We start from the raw sequence: 15961 nt of genomic DNA on the forward strand, positions 1-15961 counted from the left end.
AGTCTTCTGGTATGAACAATCTGGCTTACAAAGCTGCCCAGTGACAATAAGATAGTTGCACATCTCATATCTCACCTTCTTGCTTCCTGTTATTCCAATAAACAATTGTATAGCACTGAATCTACCTTAATCCCTGTGAAATCGACCTTGGGACTCTCAGTATACATAGGTAAGACACCTTCTGCACTTGGGAGGTATTTTAAGAGTAGAGCCAAGTTTTTGGCGCCGTTGCTGGGGATTAAAGGCAAATTGCAGAGCTATTAGAACACTACAAAGGAATGGGGGATGGAGAGTGAACCTCTTCACACTTTGGTGATCTTTGACATTAGCTTTCTCTGTTTTCCCTTTGATTATTGTGAATAACATTCTCTGTAAAAACTTACTAACATCATCATTTTTTTTACTGCCATCACTATGCACCAAAGCGTGGTGTTAGTTGTGTATTGTTGTTGAGCATTTGCATTTCTGTTAAGAGTAGAGATCATTCTTATCGATTCATCAGATCAGATTCTGTGACACACTCTGATTGTGAGTCACTTTCATTTGAGTCATCTTCTGAGAGTCTTAGCACCATGGCTGAAGAAGAACAAGATGGGAGGAGAGTGGGGAATCATAACAGGACTCTCAAATATTATTTGCAACCTACTAGGACTAGCTCACCCTCATGCATTATACAACCTCTTAATGCAAATAATTTCAATTCTAAACCTGGCATGATACCCCTTATACCTCATTTCCATGGGATGGAGTCTGAGAACCCATATTTGCAAATGAAAGAATTTGAGGAAGTTTGTTCAACTTTTATGGATCGAACTTGTGCTGAAGAAGTGATCAGACTCAAGTTATTTCCCTTTTCAATAAAAGACAAAGCCAAGACTTGGTTGAATTCTTTGAGGCCTAGATCCATAGGAACATGGCAAGAGATGCAGACTGAGTTTTTAAAAAAGTTATTTCCTATGCACAGAACCAATGCACTAAAGATGCAGATCATGAATTTTGCCCAAAAAGACACTGAAACCTTTTATCAGTGCTGGGAGAGGTTCAAGGATTTACTCAATGCTTGTCCTCATCATGAGTATGAAAACTAGAGGATAATAAGTTTTTTCTATGAGGGTTTACAACCTAAGATGATACAATTCGTGGAGACAATGTGCAATGGAGAGTTCTTTAATAAAGAACCAGAAGAGGCCTTTGAGTACTTTGATTACTTATCTAAAAATGCTCAATCATGGGATGTTTTAGATGTATATGATAGAACTAAACCTTTAAAAATAACTGGAGGGGGGAAAATACAACTTGAGAGAGGTGGATGATTTGCATGCTAGAGTGTCTATGCTTTCTAAGAAATTGGAAACCATACATACAAACAAAGTAAATGAAGTTCAAGTTATTTAGAAAATTCCAGAAAAATGCAATATATGTGAAGAAGTAGGGCATGTCACTAGTGGCTGCCCTACATTTCGAGCTTTTAAGGAAGTCCTTCTAGATCAATCTAACTCTGTTAATTTTATCTCCAAATCTTTTCCAGGTCCATCTTCCAACAAGTACAATCCCAATTGGAGGAACAATCCAAATCTCAGCTGGAGGAATGAGCAATCAGCTCAACCCCCCATTCATGCACCTGGTCCTTCTCAATATACAGCCAATCCAAATTCAGCATCATTGGGGCCACATCAATATCCTACTGCAGCACATTCTGGTCAGAGCAGAAACCTTAAGGAAACTGTCCAACAAATGGGAACAACCCTCTAGCAGTTCATGCAAGGGCAAGCAGCAATAAATACACAAAATGCTCAAACCTTTAATGACATCAGAGGGACCTTGACCATGATTTTTGCAACCTTGAGCATCCAAGAGAAAGGGAAATTCCCTACCCAATCCTCAAGGTCAAATTCATCAAGTGTTAGAAATGGGGGAGGACTCTAACTTGAAGCAAGTAAAAGCTGTCACCACTTTAAGGAGTGGTAAAACTTTTAAAAACGTTACTCCTGAGAGGGCAAGTTGTAAGGTTTCTAACCCTATACCTATTCAAGTTGAGGAAACAACTCAACAATTACTAGCACCTTTCCCTACTAAGCTAACAGTTTCTCATAAAGAAAAAAATCAAGCTGAGATCTTAGAAGTGTTCAAACAAGTAAGGATCAATATACCCTTACTCGATGCCATTCAACAAATTCCCACTTATGCCAAGTTTTTAAAGGATCTGTGTACAATTAAATGAAAGTTGAGTGTGAAGAAAAAAGCATTTCTCACTGAGCAAGTTAGTGCCATAATTCAACACAACACACCTCCTAAATCTAAAGACCCTGGATCCCCTACTATTGCTTGCATCATTGGGAATTCAAAAATTGGTCATGCCTTGCTAGACTTAGGATATAGTGTCAATTTGTTGCCTTACACTGTATATGAGAAACTGGGGCTAAGAGAATTGAAATCAACCTCCACAACCTTGTAATTAGCTGATAGATCGATTAAAATACTAAGGGGAGTGGTGGAGGATGTTCTAGTTCAAGTTGATGAATTCTATTATCCTGTAGATTTTGTTGTCCTTGACATGAAGCTGTTTGTTAATTCAGTTTTTCAAGCCCCTATAATTTTGGGAAGGCCGTTTTTGGCTACTTCTAATGCCCTAATAAACTGTAGAAGTGGGGTTCTTAAACTCAGTTTTGGCAACATGACGCTGGAACTTAATATATTTAATTTGAGCAGACAACCTCAGGAAGTAGAGGAGCCTCAAGAAATGAATCTGTTGGAGGGCATCATTGCAGAATCTTTCCCTCTAATTACTGAGAATTTTGAAAAAGGTGTTGAAACAATAGAATCTGCTGACCAAGCACCGCCTGTGTTTCATGTAGGACAATCAGCAGCACGGATGGTCAAGGTAGAGCAGCTAGGTCCAACACAGCCAACAAAGAAGGTAGACAAGGAGCAGGCCCCATCTTTGGACCTTAAGCCCCTACCCACAGAGCTCAAGTATGCTTTTCTAGGACCTAATCGCACTTTACCTACAGTTATATCTTCTCGTCTAACTAATAGACAAGAACAAGAGCTATTAAAGGTCCTTATAAAACATAAGAATGCCATAGGCTGGACCTTGGTTGACATGAAGGGCATAAACCCTTTTATTTGCACTCATAAGATTTACTTGGAGGAGGATTCCAAGCCTTCTAGAGAAATGCAAAGAAGGCTCAATCCTTCAATGAAAGAATTAGTTAAAAATGAGGTCCTTAAACTGTTGGATGTGGTTATTATTTACACCATCTCTGATAGTAGGTGGGTCAGCCCCATACAAGTGGTTCCAAAAAACTCTGGGCTGACTGTAATAGAGAATGAAGAAAATGAGTTAGTCCCCACAAGGGTAACTATAGGCTGGAGAATGTGTATTGACTATAGGAAGCTTAATGCTTCCACTAGGAAAGACCATTTTTCCTTGCCATTTCTTGACCAAGTCTTGGAGAAGGTAGCTGGACATGCATTTTATTGTTTTCTAGATGGGTTCTTTGGCTATTATCAAATTGAAATAGCACCAGAGGACCAAGAAAAAACTACTTTCACATGCCCCTTTGGAACCTTTGCTTTTAGAAGGATGTCTTCGGGTTGTGTAATGCCCCAACAACTTTTCAAAGGTGCATGCTCAGTATATTCAGTGATTTAATTGAAAAAGGCTTAGAAGTCTTCATGGATGATTTCTCTATTTTTGGGAACACTTTTGAGAAATGTTTGACTAATTTGCAAGTTGTTTTGGCCAGGCGTGAGGAGAAAAACTTGCTACTCAACTGGGAAAAGTATCATTTTATGGCTCAGCAGGGTGTAGTACTAGGACACATAGTGTGCTCAAAGGGTATTGAAGTGGATAAATAAAAAATAGACCTGATTTCTAAGCTGCCCACACCTAAAATTGTGAAGGACATTAGGTCATTTTTAGGACGTGCTGGATTTTATAGAAGATTTATATAAGGGTTTACCTCCATTTCTAAACCATTGGGTAAATTACTTATACATGACACTGAGTTTGAGTGGACAACAGAACATCAAAAAGCTTTTGACCAGATCAAACAGATACTCACTACAGCCCCTATAATGCAACCTCCAGACTGGTCCCGCCCTTTTGAAATCATTTGTGATGCCAGTGACTTTGCCATAGGAGCTGTCTTAGGCCAACGTAGGGATAAACTACCCTTTGCTATTTACTATGCCTGTAAGACATTGACTGGAGCTTAGAAGAATTGCTCCACGACAGAAAAAGAATTGCTGGCCATTGTATTTGCTCTAGAGAAATTTAGAACTTATATTATAGGGTCACCTGTAGTTTTCTTTACAGACCATGCAGCCTTGAAATATTTGTTTGCAAAAAAAGATGCTAAGCCAAGGCTGATTAGGTGGGTGTTGCTCTTGTAGGAATTCAATATCACAATTCAAGACACCAAGGGAGTGGAGAACGTGGTGGCTGACCACCTGTCTAGATTGACTGTCACTAAATTTGATTTTTCTTTGCCAATTTCTAAATCTTTTGCTGATGAACAAATACTTTTTATTGAGAATACACTGTGCTATGCTGACATTGTCAATTTCTTGGTAACAGGGAAAACACCTCAACATTGGATTTCTCAGGATCTAAAAAGGTTCAAAGCAGAGGTAAAGTATTTTTTTATGACGACCCTTACCTTTTCAAGTATTGTTCTGACCAAATAATCCGTAAGTGTGTCCCTGAAAATGTGATATCTTCTATCCTATTTGCTTGTCACAATGGGGCTTGTGGGGGCCACTTTTCTGCAAAGAAAACAGTGGCCAAAATCCTATAGTCTGGTTTGTGTTGGCCCCATATGCTTAAGGATGTGTTTGAATTCTACAAAAGGTGTGAGCCATGTCAAAAACTAGGAGGGGTAACTAGGAGGAATATGATGCCCTTGCACCCAATCTTAGTTTTGGAAATTTTTGATTGCTGGGGATTAGACTTCATAGGCCCATTTTCCCCATCCTTTGGGTATGTTTATATTTTGGTGGCCGTAGATTATGTGTTTAAATGGGTGGAAGCCATCCCTTGTAAAAAGAATGCTCACCAAGTGGTGCTCAAATTCATAAAAGACAACATAGTGTCTAGGTTTGGTATGCCCTGGGCCATCATCAGTGATAATGGAACACACTTTTGTAACAAACCACTAGAGTCACTTTTAAAGAAGTATGGGATCCATCATAAAGTGTCCACCCCCTATCACCCACAAACCAATGGCCAAGTTGAATTAGTAAATAGGGAAATTAAGCATGTTCTTGAAAAAGCTGTTCCCTCAAGAAAAGATTGGTCTTTGAGATTGATTGATGCCTTGTGGGCATATAGAACTGCTTATAAGACTATACTGGGTATGTCCCCATATAGGCTGGTTTATGGCAAAGCATGCCATCTCCTTGTAGAACTTGAGCACAAAGCTTACTGGGTAGTGAAAAAATTTAATTTTGACACGGAAAAAATTGGATCTTTGAGAAGGTTGCAACTGTTTGAGTTAGAAGAGCTTAGGAGGGATGCATATGAGAATTCTAAGCTAGCCAAGGAACACATGAAGGTCTTACATGATAGAAGCATCCTTAGAAGAAATTTTGAACCTAATCAGCAAGTCTTGCTGTACAATTCTAAGCTTCATCTGTTTCCTGGAAAACTAAGATCTTGGTGGAGTGGGCCATACCTAGTAAAATTAGTTTCTCCTCATGGTGCCATAGAATATCAAACCCTCAAAATGGTAATACTTGCAAGGTGAATGGACAGAGACTGAAGCCATTCTTAGGGACTTATGCACCATATATTTCATCCATCCCATTACAAGAACCAATTGTCAACTGACTAAGTTCCTATATAGACTGCAAGTGTCAATTACTTTATTTAGTTTTTGTTTTCTTCTTATTTCTTCCCTTTCTTTGCTCATTCCTTGTTACTGAAGTTTCTTTCTTCAAAGCTATTGGCCTCATGATCTAACTAGATTGCACTACAAGACATACTCATTTTTCTTGTTTTACATCTTTCAAATGTTAAGTTTTGCTACCTAGGTAACATCTTTTCATTAACTCTTCTTCATGCACACATTGAGGACAATGCTTTGTTTTAGTTGGGAGGGGGTATTTGAAGTTTCATGTACAAAAAAAACAAATACTGTCACAAGGAGAACAATTATGGTGCTAGGATGAAACACTACTTAGGTATGACTAGAAGAGAACTGTCTGAATCATGAGTTCATAGATACACAAGAACTTTGAAGTGGCTTTGTTGAGAAGATCATATAATAAAGTCACACTTGAATAAAGGAAATAATGAACACTTTGCTTACTTCCAAACTGTTTTCTTTGCAAACTAGGACATCTGAGAAGTCACACTTCTTCTACTAGGGTAATAAAATGTGTAGCTGGGCATACCTTAATGAATCACATCTTAATGTTTTTTTTTTTTTGTTATTAAAAATAAAATAAAATAGAAAAAAGAAAAAGAAAAGAGGAAAGGAACAAACCAGAGATTTGAGTGCTTTTGGAAAAGGCTGCCTATCATCGAGGCTTTAGCAAGAAAAGAAATGAGGAATCCTTTCAAAGTGTGATAGCGTGAAAGCCAACAAATCAATGGTTTTGAATTAAGGACAAGGGTCATTCTTTATGATAGCTGCTACAGTAAGATAACCTGGTAGAAGATGGTGTGGAACTCTAATGACCTAGGAACAACACTGATTACAGTTTGGGATCTGCAATTACATTATTGGTTTCCTTTGCATAAGTTTTTTTTATTACATGCAGTTTTGAAATAAGGAGCAAATATTAACTATGGAATTAATGACTTGTGTTTTTGACAAGTTCTCAGCTGGGAAAACCTTTGAAGGGAGAACTGCTCATCTTTTTATCGCTCCTTTGCTAAGGGTCTAGCAAAAAGCTAGTTAGGGGTTGTGATTAAGTGGAAATAATATGAAAATTAGGCATGAAAATTAAGGGTTTTGGTCTGAAAATGAGCACATATGCTTATTTACACAATAAGTTTACAACAAAGGCACCACAAGGTCAAAATGGGAAATACACGTGCAAAAGAATCAATATCTGACCACTTACCTCACACACTCACTCGACACTTAAGAGAAAAAATAGAAAAATGAATCCTCTCAAGCCCGTAACCCTTGCTTCTTTGCATCTCAGGCTTCGCACCTTAGAACTGCATGAAATTGGAGAGAACAACAACCTAGAGTGAGAAACCAGCAAGAGCACTAGAGAGGATGAGGAAGGAGAGCTTAAAAGGGACCAAGGGATGTGCGAGAAGGGGATCATGGGATTTTTGGCAGAGTCCGAAAATCATTTTGAAAGCTCAACTTCTAATTTTAGGGTTTTTGGTTGTTTCCTTTCTGTGGATTATGGATCAGTCTTTTTATTTGCTTAATAGCTTGTTTTCATACTAGATGGAAGAGTAATTTCGTGACCTAGGTCAAGGGCAACCTTTGGGCAGTAGGGTTTTGAGTGGGAGTTTTGATTTCTTCCCAGTTTTAATTTGTATTCTCCATGAATCTCTGTCACTCTTATAGACACCGGGATTAGGGTTTATCTATGTCTTCTTTTGTAATATCCCGCTTCTTCCTTCTTACGTACGCTTCTTCTTTCTGACGTACGTTCATTCTTTCTAACGTAAGCAAATCCCAAGGGCATAAATTATGTGAATTATCTGCCCCTTCTATCTAGAGACTGTGAGACTCGTCATGCGTGCTGAACCACGATGACGTGTTTTCAAAGATAGTACGTGACTTCTAGGGCACGCCCAGTGTTTTAAATATACTGAAAATATTTATAAGGAGTACTTCTAGTGTTATTAAATTAAGATTTGATTTTAAATACGACAATTATAATATTCTTGAGGAGCTCTAAAAATATTATAATTATCGGAAATCATTTTAATATTATTATTAAAATGATTCTAGATATTTAAAATATTATATGATTTAAATTATGTTGAAAGTTTTAATTAATTAAATAATTTTATTCTCTTAAATATGTTAAGTGGGATTTCATCATTTTATTAAAAATGAAAGAATATTATTTTATAAAGTAAAGTTAGTTTAAATAATATTCCATCTTTATTTCCTTTAATACTTTTAATTAAGTTAATGTTTATGCATTTTAAATGAGTGTTTGAGATCCATTGTTAGATTGTTACGTGGATCTCCAGATAAAGGGACTAGGTCTCTCTCTCCCCCCTCTCCCCAGCGTACGTCGCACGCTGCCTCTACAAGCCGATTCCTCCACTGCCCAGCCCGGCGCTGCCGTGCGCCGGTAGGTCTCACCGCCGCCACCACCAGCACCACCTTCCTCCGGCGAGCCTTCCCACACTGGTCTCACTCTCTCACGCTCTCTCTTCCTCTCCCTCGACAGTGCACAGCCCGAATGGGCTTGGTGCTCACTGCACTGCCATGTGTCGTCCAACGGTGCCACCACCTCCACGATAGCTTCTCCTTCCACCGGCCATCACCCTCTAGCGACCTCGGCCCCCTCCATGCGGCCACCTTCCTCCCATGAGCATACACAGCCTTACCCATGCACAGGTTCACTGTGCATGTCCCTAGCGCAGCCGTGCGCGACCACCTTGGCCACCGAACACCACCACGAGCTCCTCCTGGTCTCCCCCTTCCTCCTCCCTTGGACCCACGACTTGTAGCCTCCCCTAGATCCACCGAACGGGAGTCCTCCACCGCACGGGTTTCACACCCTCCACCGCCTAGCACCACCACCCGCGGCATGTAACCGCCATCTTCAGCCTCCTCAGGCCACCACCGAGCCATCCCAATCGCCCATAGCCCCTATCTGCCACCCATGCATGCACACTCTCCCGCACTCTCTCACGGGCTTCTCCCCCTCTCACACGGCCATTTCCCCCTCCACCACCGTGGACCACCATGCCACCACCACCGAGCCTCCACGACTCCACCAGCAGCCCCCTTAGTCCAACCCTAAGCCCGAACCACCACTTTATGTTATGGGTAGCCACTGTACGTGATGGACAGCCACTGTACATGGCTAGATCTGCCGTGTTACGCTCTTTGCCACCATCACAAGACCACCACGAGCTATTCCAAGACCACACCTAGCTATCCAAACGACCAAACAGTCACTGTACGCGGTTTAGCAGCCCTGTACGTTCCCTCCAACGCCATCAACAGTGACAGTCAGCAAGCAATGCATGGGTTATCCCGTCAATGGTATAACCCTCTATCCCTTGTTATTATGTTAGATGTTGATTAGTTGTTAGGTTGTGCACTGTGCTGATGGTATTGTGGAGTTGTAGTATTGTGATGTGATGTGTATGTGAAGTGTTGGGCATATCTGTGTAGTGCGGAGATGTGATGTGCTGTGGAGCAAATGTTGGGCTTATCTGTGTAGTGCGCTGCGAAGTGTTGGGCATGTCTGTTTAGTGTGCTGTGAAGTGTTGTGGACTGTGCTGTGTAGTGTGATTGTGGAGTATGTGCTGTATTGGTGACGTGGCATGTGGAATGGGAACAGTACACGCTGAGTATACTCTATGTGTGGTGTAGTGTGGAATAAGGAGAGTATATGTAAAATATACCCTTTTGGAGGAGTGTACTCTGTGTGATGTGGCGTGGTGTATGAAGGGAGTACACATGGAGTGTACTCCATGTGGTGGAGTGATGCACCATATGGTGGGTATGTCATAATGGTGATTTGGCGTGGTGTGTGTGAAGTGAGTACATGTGGAATGTACTCCATATGGTGGAGTGATGCACCATATGGCGGGTATGCCTTAATGGTGATGTGGCGTGGTGTGTATGAGGGGAGTAGATGCAGAATGTACTCCATGTGGTGGATTGATGCATCATATAGCGTGTACACCATAGTGGTGATGTGGCGTAGCATGTGAGAAGGGAGTATGTATGGAGTGTACTCCATGAGGTGAAGCGATACACCGTGTGGCGTGTTGCAGAAATAAGAATGGTTGAGTGATTGATGGGCATTGGGCATGGTGTGTAGTGTCGGGAACAGTGTCCCAAAGTAGTTATGGTGTAACCTGTAATCTAAGGTGACGGGTGTCACCATGAAGTTGACTCATGGCAAGGAGTACGGGTGAAGTAGCAAAACAAGTATCAGAGTAGTGCAGCGGAAGCATAACTGGGCAACGTCACTTCGTGACGTGGTTACTGATAGTCGTGCTTGCGATGGGTGAGAGTTAGAGTAGGAATAGCATAATAGGAACGTGACGAGATGTCACGATGTGATGGGAGTACGCGAGGAATCGTACTCACGATGAGTTAGGAGTTGACGTGGCAGGATATTGGGTGACGCGACAAAGTCACGATGTAGCTTGGGAGTAGTCTCAAGCTATATGACATGACGTAAGGCGTAGTTGTGATCGGAGTCTTCTCCTGTTTAGTGCTGGGATGATTTGTCAAAAGGGACGGGTAGCATGAAGAGTCATGCTAGCTGGGTTAAGAGAAGGTTGGTATTGGAGTATGGCCCTTTTCCTTACGTGCAGGTGATCAACATGTTATATGTTGGTCTCAGGTCATAAAGGGGTAAGGTACATGTATAATCTAGTTAGATACATGTGTCGGACGGATTCACCATATGTAATGGGTAATCTGTCCTGAGCATAGTTGCACGGTGCTTAAGCCTCAGAGTTGGCTTAGAGTCGTGTGGCTTGTATGGATGCAAATGAGGATTAGTATGGGTTAAGGTGCATGAAGATTGTGACGGGTGTACTGTCTAAGGATGGGATGCATCGGAACGTGGTTACTGAGAAGAATGAGACAGAAGTCTTAGTGTCTTAATCCTAAGGTGAATCATGGGTTTGCCTTAATGAATGAGCACTCGAAGTAGAACATCGAGTTTGGAAGAGGTAGTGATCGTAAGTAGACCCCAAAGGTCCTAGCATAGTAAAAGGTACGTAAAAGTATGAGATAGAAGGAGAGTGTTCCAAGTGAAATGTAGTTCTATTTCTAAGTTTAAGTTGCTTATGCATTAGATAGAGAATGACGTTAAGGTTATATGTATGTACGTAGGTTGCCATCTGACACGCACATGAATGGACTACATGATATGCAAGTAGCATGGAGTCCAGGTAAGTGTTACGTTCATACTCTTCTAGAGTTTTCTAAGATACAAGAAACGTTTTTCCTTTAAGATGCTCACGAAAAGAAACGAAAGACATTTTATGAAAGAAAATTCTAAGTGTTCAAAGGTATACGTATGTATGGCCCCTCCTTTGCAGCCCCTATTTACACATCCAAAGTATTAATTGTGCGCATGTGAATGGATGACTATACGGTGTAGCTATTGTACATATTTTCTAAGAAAATCAACGAACTGATATTTTATGATCATGAAACGATGCTTTCTCATGAAACGATGTTTTCTCACGAAAAAGAATGTTTTCACGAAAAGCAAAGAAAGACATGAGAACTAAGTCTTTCATGGATCTTACGAACCAACACTTTCATGGATGCCACGAGGTGATGCTCGTGGATGCCGTGAAAGAAGATGTTTAAGGTGATGCTTATGGATGCCGTGAGAGACGAAGTTTAAGCTCATGTTTAAACGATACTTTTCCATGAAAATGAATGTTTTCTCATGAAAGGACATGCTAAATGAAAGATAAGAAAAGAATGAAAGCTCCAACTCTTTCGAGCTGACATGAATGAATGAAAGAAATGAAAGCATGAAATGTATGAAGATATGTAACGGCCTCATGAATGAAAGAAAAGGGGTACCATGAATGGGCAGATTGCAATGCCGGGCAGTAGTACTAGTAGTGCACCTAGTGTTGCACCCTAACGGAATGGGATTCCAACCTGCGGTCACCGGTGAATCCTTTGGCCACAGGGCTGCAAACCCTCACCCGAGTTGTATGTTGATTGCCAGTTTGATGTGAAATTTGTTGAGATTATTCAGTAAATGTGTTGTTAGAGTTTTAATCATATACATTATCCAAATGCTTTTATCATGACTGAAATCACGTTTGAAAGTAAATGCAAAACTCCCCTAGAATCCATTTGTGTAAAAGTAACCCGAAGCCTAGGTATTTGTTTTCCTCTAAAAGCTTTTCAGAACATTGGTCATGAGTTTTGAATTTGTTCATCTTTATCAATACAGAGAATTTGGTTTCTCTAGTTTTTTTCATTTTAGTGTGCATCCAATCCATCTCATTTGCATCTAGTATTCTCAGAAAAGAAGCAAAAAATATTTTCAACCCCTTGAGTCTTCTGGTGTGAACAATTTGGCTTACAAAGCTGCCCAGTGACCATAAGATAGTTGCACATCTCATATCTCACCTTCTTGTTTCCTGTTATTCCAATAAACAATTGCATAGCACTGAATCTACCTTAATCCATGTGAAATCGACCTTGGGACTCTCAGTATACACAAGTAAGACACCTTCTACACTTGGGAGGTATTTTAAGAGTAGAGCCAGTACAACTGCCTGTGTATTACACAAGTGGCACCTTAAGGGGAGTAGAAGTCAAATATCCAAGAGTAGAGATGTTGGCGTTTGCTTTGGTGACAGCGGCAAGGAGGTTGAGCCCATACTTCCAAGCCCACTCAATCAAAGTACTCATAGAAAGCCCGCTTACAAGACTATTGAAGAGACTAGATAGCTTGGGGAGATTAGTCGGATGGTCAATTAAGCTCAGTGCGTTCGACATCAAGTACTTGCCAAGAAAGGTCGTAAAAGGGTAGGCATTGGCAGACTTTGTTGCCAAATTCTCAGGTTTCCCACCAAAAATGGTCACTGCCTCAATAGGAAAACTTTGAATCCTTTTCGTGGATGGCTCCTCTTGTCATGTTGGCAGAGGGATAGGAATCCACATAATTAGTGACGAAGGGCAGGAGCATCGCTATATGGAGAGGCTCACGTTCAAAAACACTAACAATGAAGCAAAATATGAGGCACTTGTAGTAGGGCTCTTAGTGGCCAAAGCATTGGGGGTGACCAAGGTAGAGGTGAAGTCGTACTCTAAATTAATAGTCAACCAAGTCTTGGGAACATACATCACAAAAGGAAAAAACTAAAGAAATACATGAGCCGATTCTAGGAGGCGCGCGACCGATTTTTCTGTTTTAGCATAGCACAGGTGCTTAGAGAAAATAATGTCGTGGTGGATAGGCTGTCGTATACAGCCTAGGGATGGAGGACTCCTCCCTCTCTTGGGAAGTCGATAGAAGAGTAATAACAGTACCAGCATTAGGACCAGAAGTCTACATGGTAGGCGAGAACGAGCTCGAGTGGGCTGGCAACATCATCAAGTACCTAGACATCAGCGAACTCCCTCAGAGGAAAGAGGAGTCATGAAAGGTAAGAAGAAGAGTGGCAAGATTTGTAAAGGTGGATGGGATCTTCTATAAAAAGGGTTTTAGCGCCCCTACTATGATGCATCTCACCACAACAAGCACAATACGTTGCAGAAATACATGAAGGGATATGCAAAAAGCACTTCAGGGGAAAGGCATTGGCCTGGATACTAATGGCCCAATACACTCAGAGACGCTAAAGAATTTGAAAAGAAGTGGGCCAAGTGTCAGATGTACGCACCAGTATCACACGCCCCCCCCCCCCAAAGAAGAGCTGACTTCCATGACCGCCCCTTGGCCATTAACCTAATTGGCGGTTGACCTAGTTGGGCCTGTCCTACCTGGGAAGGGTGGAGTCAAGTTCATGATCGTAGTAGTGGGCTACTTTATAAAGTGGGCAGAAGTAGAACCTTTGGTAACCATCACGACTAAAACCATGACAAAGTTCTTGTGGAAAATGCCAGTTGTCGGTATGAAATTTCGCAAAGCACAGTCTCAGATAACTGGTGGCAATTTGATTTAGAACACTACCGAGAGTGGTGTGCCGAGCTAAAGAGACAGGTCAAACATTCATCCCTAGGACACCCACAGGTGAATTGACAGGCAGAGGCTACGAACAAAGCATTGCTAAGAATTTTGAAGAAGAAACTTACGGACAAGAAAGGGGATTGGGAAGATGAACTACCAGGACTATTATGTGCCCCTAAGACCACAATAAAGACCCCTACAGGAAAGACCCCATTCACCCTGGCATACAGGAGTGAAGCAGTACCCCCTGTGGAAGTCGATCTACCGAGTTACTAAACTTGCCATTTTTCAGTGCCCAAGAATGATGAAACTATGGAAGAACACCTTGACCTTCTAGAGGAAGAAAGAGAGGCGATTGAAGTCAGAATGATACTCGACAAGAAAAAGAAAAAACATTATTTCAACAAGAGAATCAAACCCAGGACATTCAAGATAAGAGACTTGGTGCTAAGAGAAAGCTCACCACAAAAGAAGAGGGCAAGCTTAGACCCCGATAGGAAGGACCAAACATGGTAGTTACCAACTACAGGCCTGGGTCATACAGCTTGAAAGATAGCCAAGGCAAAGAACTGCATCACCCTTGTAATGCAAAACACCTGAAGAAATTTTACCCTTATGTTAATTTCTTGATTTGTTAGAAATTTACTGTTGCATTCTTAATTATGTTTTGTAGTAAATAAAGCATCCGTTTAGGGCCAATGCTGACCCACCTAAGGAAAAATGGCGTGAAGGTCAATAGACCATGCGACCCTTAAACACCAATGACGAGTCCAAAGACTCGCGGTGCCAAGGAAAAAGGGCGTAGAGGTCAACAGACCATGCTACCCTTAAACACCAATGACGAGTCCAAGGACTTGCGATGACAAGGAAAAAGGGCATCGAGGTCAATAGGCCACACGATCCTTAAATACCAATGATGAGTCCCAAGACTCGTGGTGCCAAGGAAAAGGGCATGGACGTCAACAGACCATATGGCCCATAAACACCTATGACAAGCCCTAAGGCTCGCTGTTCTAAGGAAATAGGGCGTGAAGGTCAACAGACCACACAACACTTAAACACATGGTGCCATGGAAAAAGGGCACGGAGGTCAACAAACCACGTGCCCCTTAAACACCAACAACGAGTCCCAAGACTCGCGATGCTAGGGAAAAAGGGTGTGGAGGTTAATAGGCCACGCAACGCTTAAATTCTAGTGATGAGTACAAAGACTCAAGGTGCCAAGGTAAAAGGGCACAGAGGTTAAAAGACCACGCGACCCTTAAACACCAACATTGAGGACAAAAACTTGCAGTTCAAAGGACAGTGGCACGGAGGACAACAATGACAGGTACAAAAACAAGCCACTCGTAGAGTAAGAAGAAAGAGCCTCATGAAATCAAAGCGAAGTGTGACATGATAAAAAGCCAAAACCAGCTAAGTGTTCCTAACATACACAAGTACAAAAGACAAGTAAGAAAGTGTTCATATCGTTTACAAAAAGCTATTACAAGTTCAAAAGTGGAAGACAACTATTACAGAAGGCTAAGTGCTAGGTCTGCCGGAAGGTGGAGGTGGGCAAGGATTGTCAAAGGCATTGGGCAGGGTGTCCCGACCAAAGGTGTCAACAAATTGACGTGAGGCTGCATCAGGTTTAAACGTCTTCAAGTCTAAATGCCTCAAGAGAGTACGGAGATTGGCCAACAAGTGTCATTTAACCAGCAACGCGCCGCCCCCATACCTATAACCAAAAGCATAGTCCCTGACGCCATGTGTCGACTCCAGCTATGGGTGAAGTCAGACAAGTTCCTCCCTCTTAGCCGCCAAGTTAGACTCTAACACTTCACCTATTGGGTCCACTCCTTCAGTTGGGTATCCATGTGAAAAAGTGCTTCACTATGCTTCCTCTACTATTCGTTTGTGTCGGCACGATTTTTCCTTTATTCCTTGTGCCGTTTGGTCTACGCTACGTGCCTCAAAGAGGTCAAGGTTAACTTACGGATAAAATTTAGCTCCTCCTCAAGGGCGAAGAGTTCAAAGAGCACACAATCCTACTCTGACTCTAACTCCACCCAGGCAAGGGAAAGCTGAGCTCTGGCAGAGTCATGCTCTGACTCCAGCAGTCCCAATGAGAAGTTGTCTCGGACCA

At 41.7% G+C, this 15961-nt stretch overlaps 1 non-coding gene across 1 annotated transcript; it reads right to left on the bottom strand.

Moving 5' to 3' along the window:
- Positions 1-970: 970 nt before the first annotated feature.
- LOC118347812 lies at positions 971-1078 on the bottom strand. The gene has a single exon (XR_004800959.1). It is a non-coding gene; the product is annotated as a small nucleolar RNA R71 (small nucleolar RNA).
- Positions 1079-15961: the final 14883 nt, after the last annotated feature.

The sequence above is a fragment of the Juglans regia genome, chromosome 2 (genome assembly GCF_001411555.2).
Source record: "Juglans regia cultivar Chandler chromosome 2, Walnut 2.0, whole genome shotgun sequence".
In the NCBI taxonomy this organism is placed as follows: Eukaryota; Viridiplantae; Streptophyta; class Magnoliopsida; order Fagales; family Juglandaceae; genus Juglans; species Juglans regia.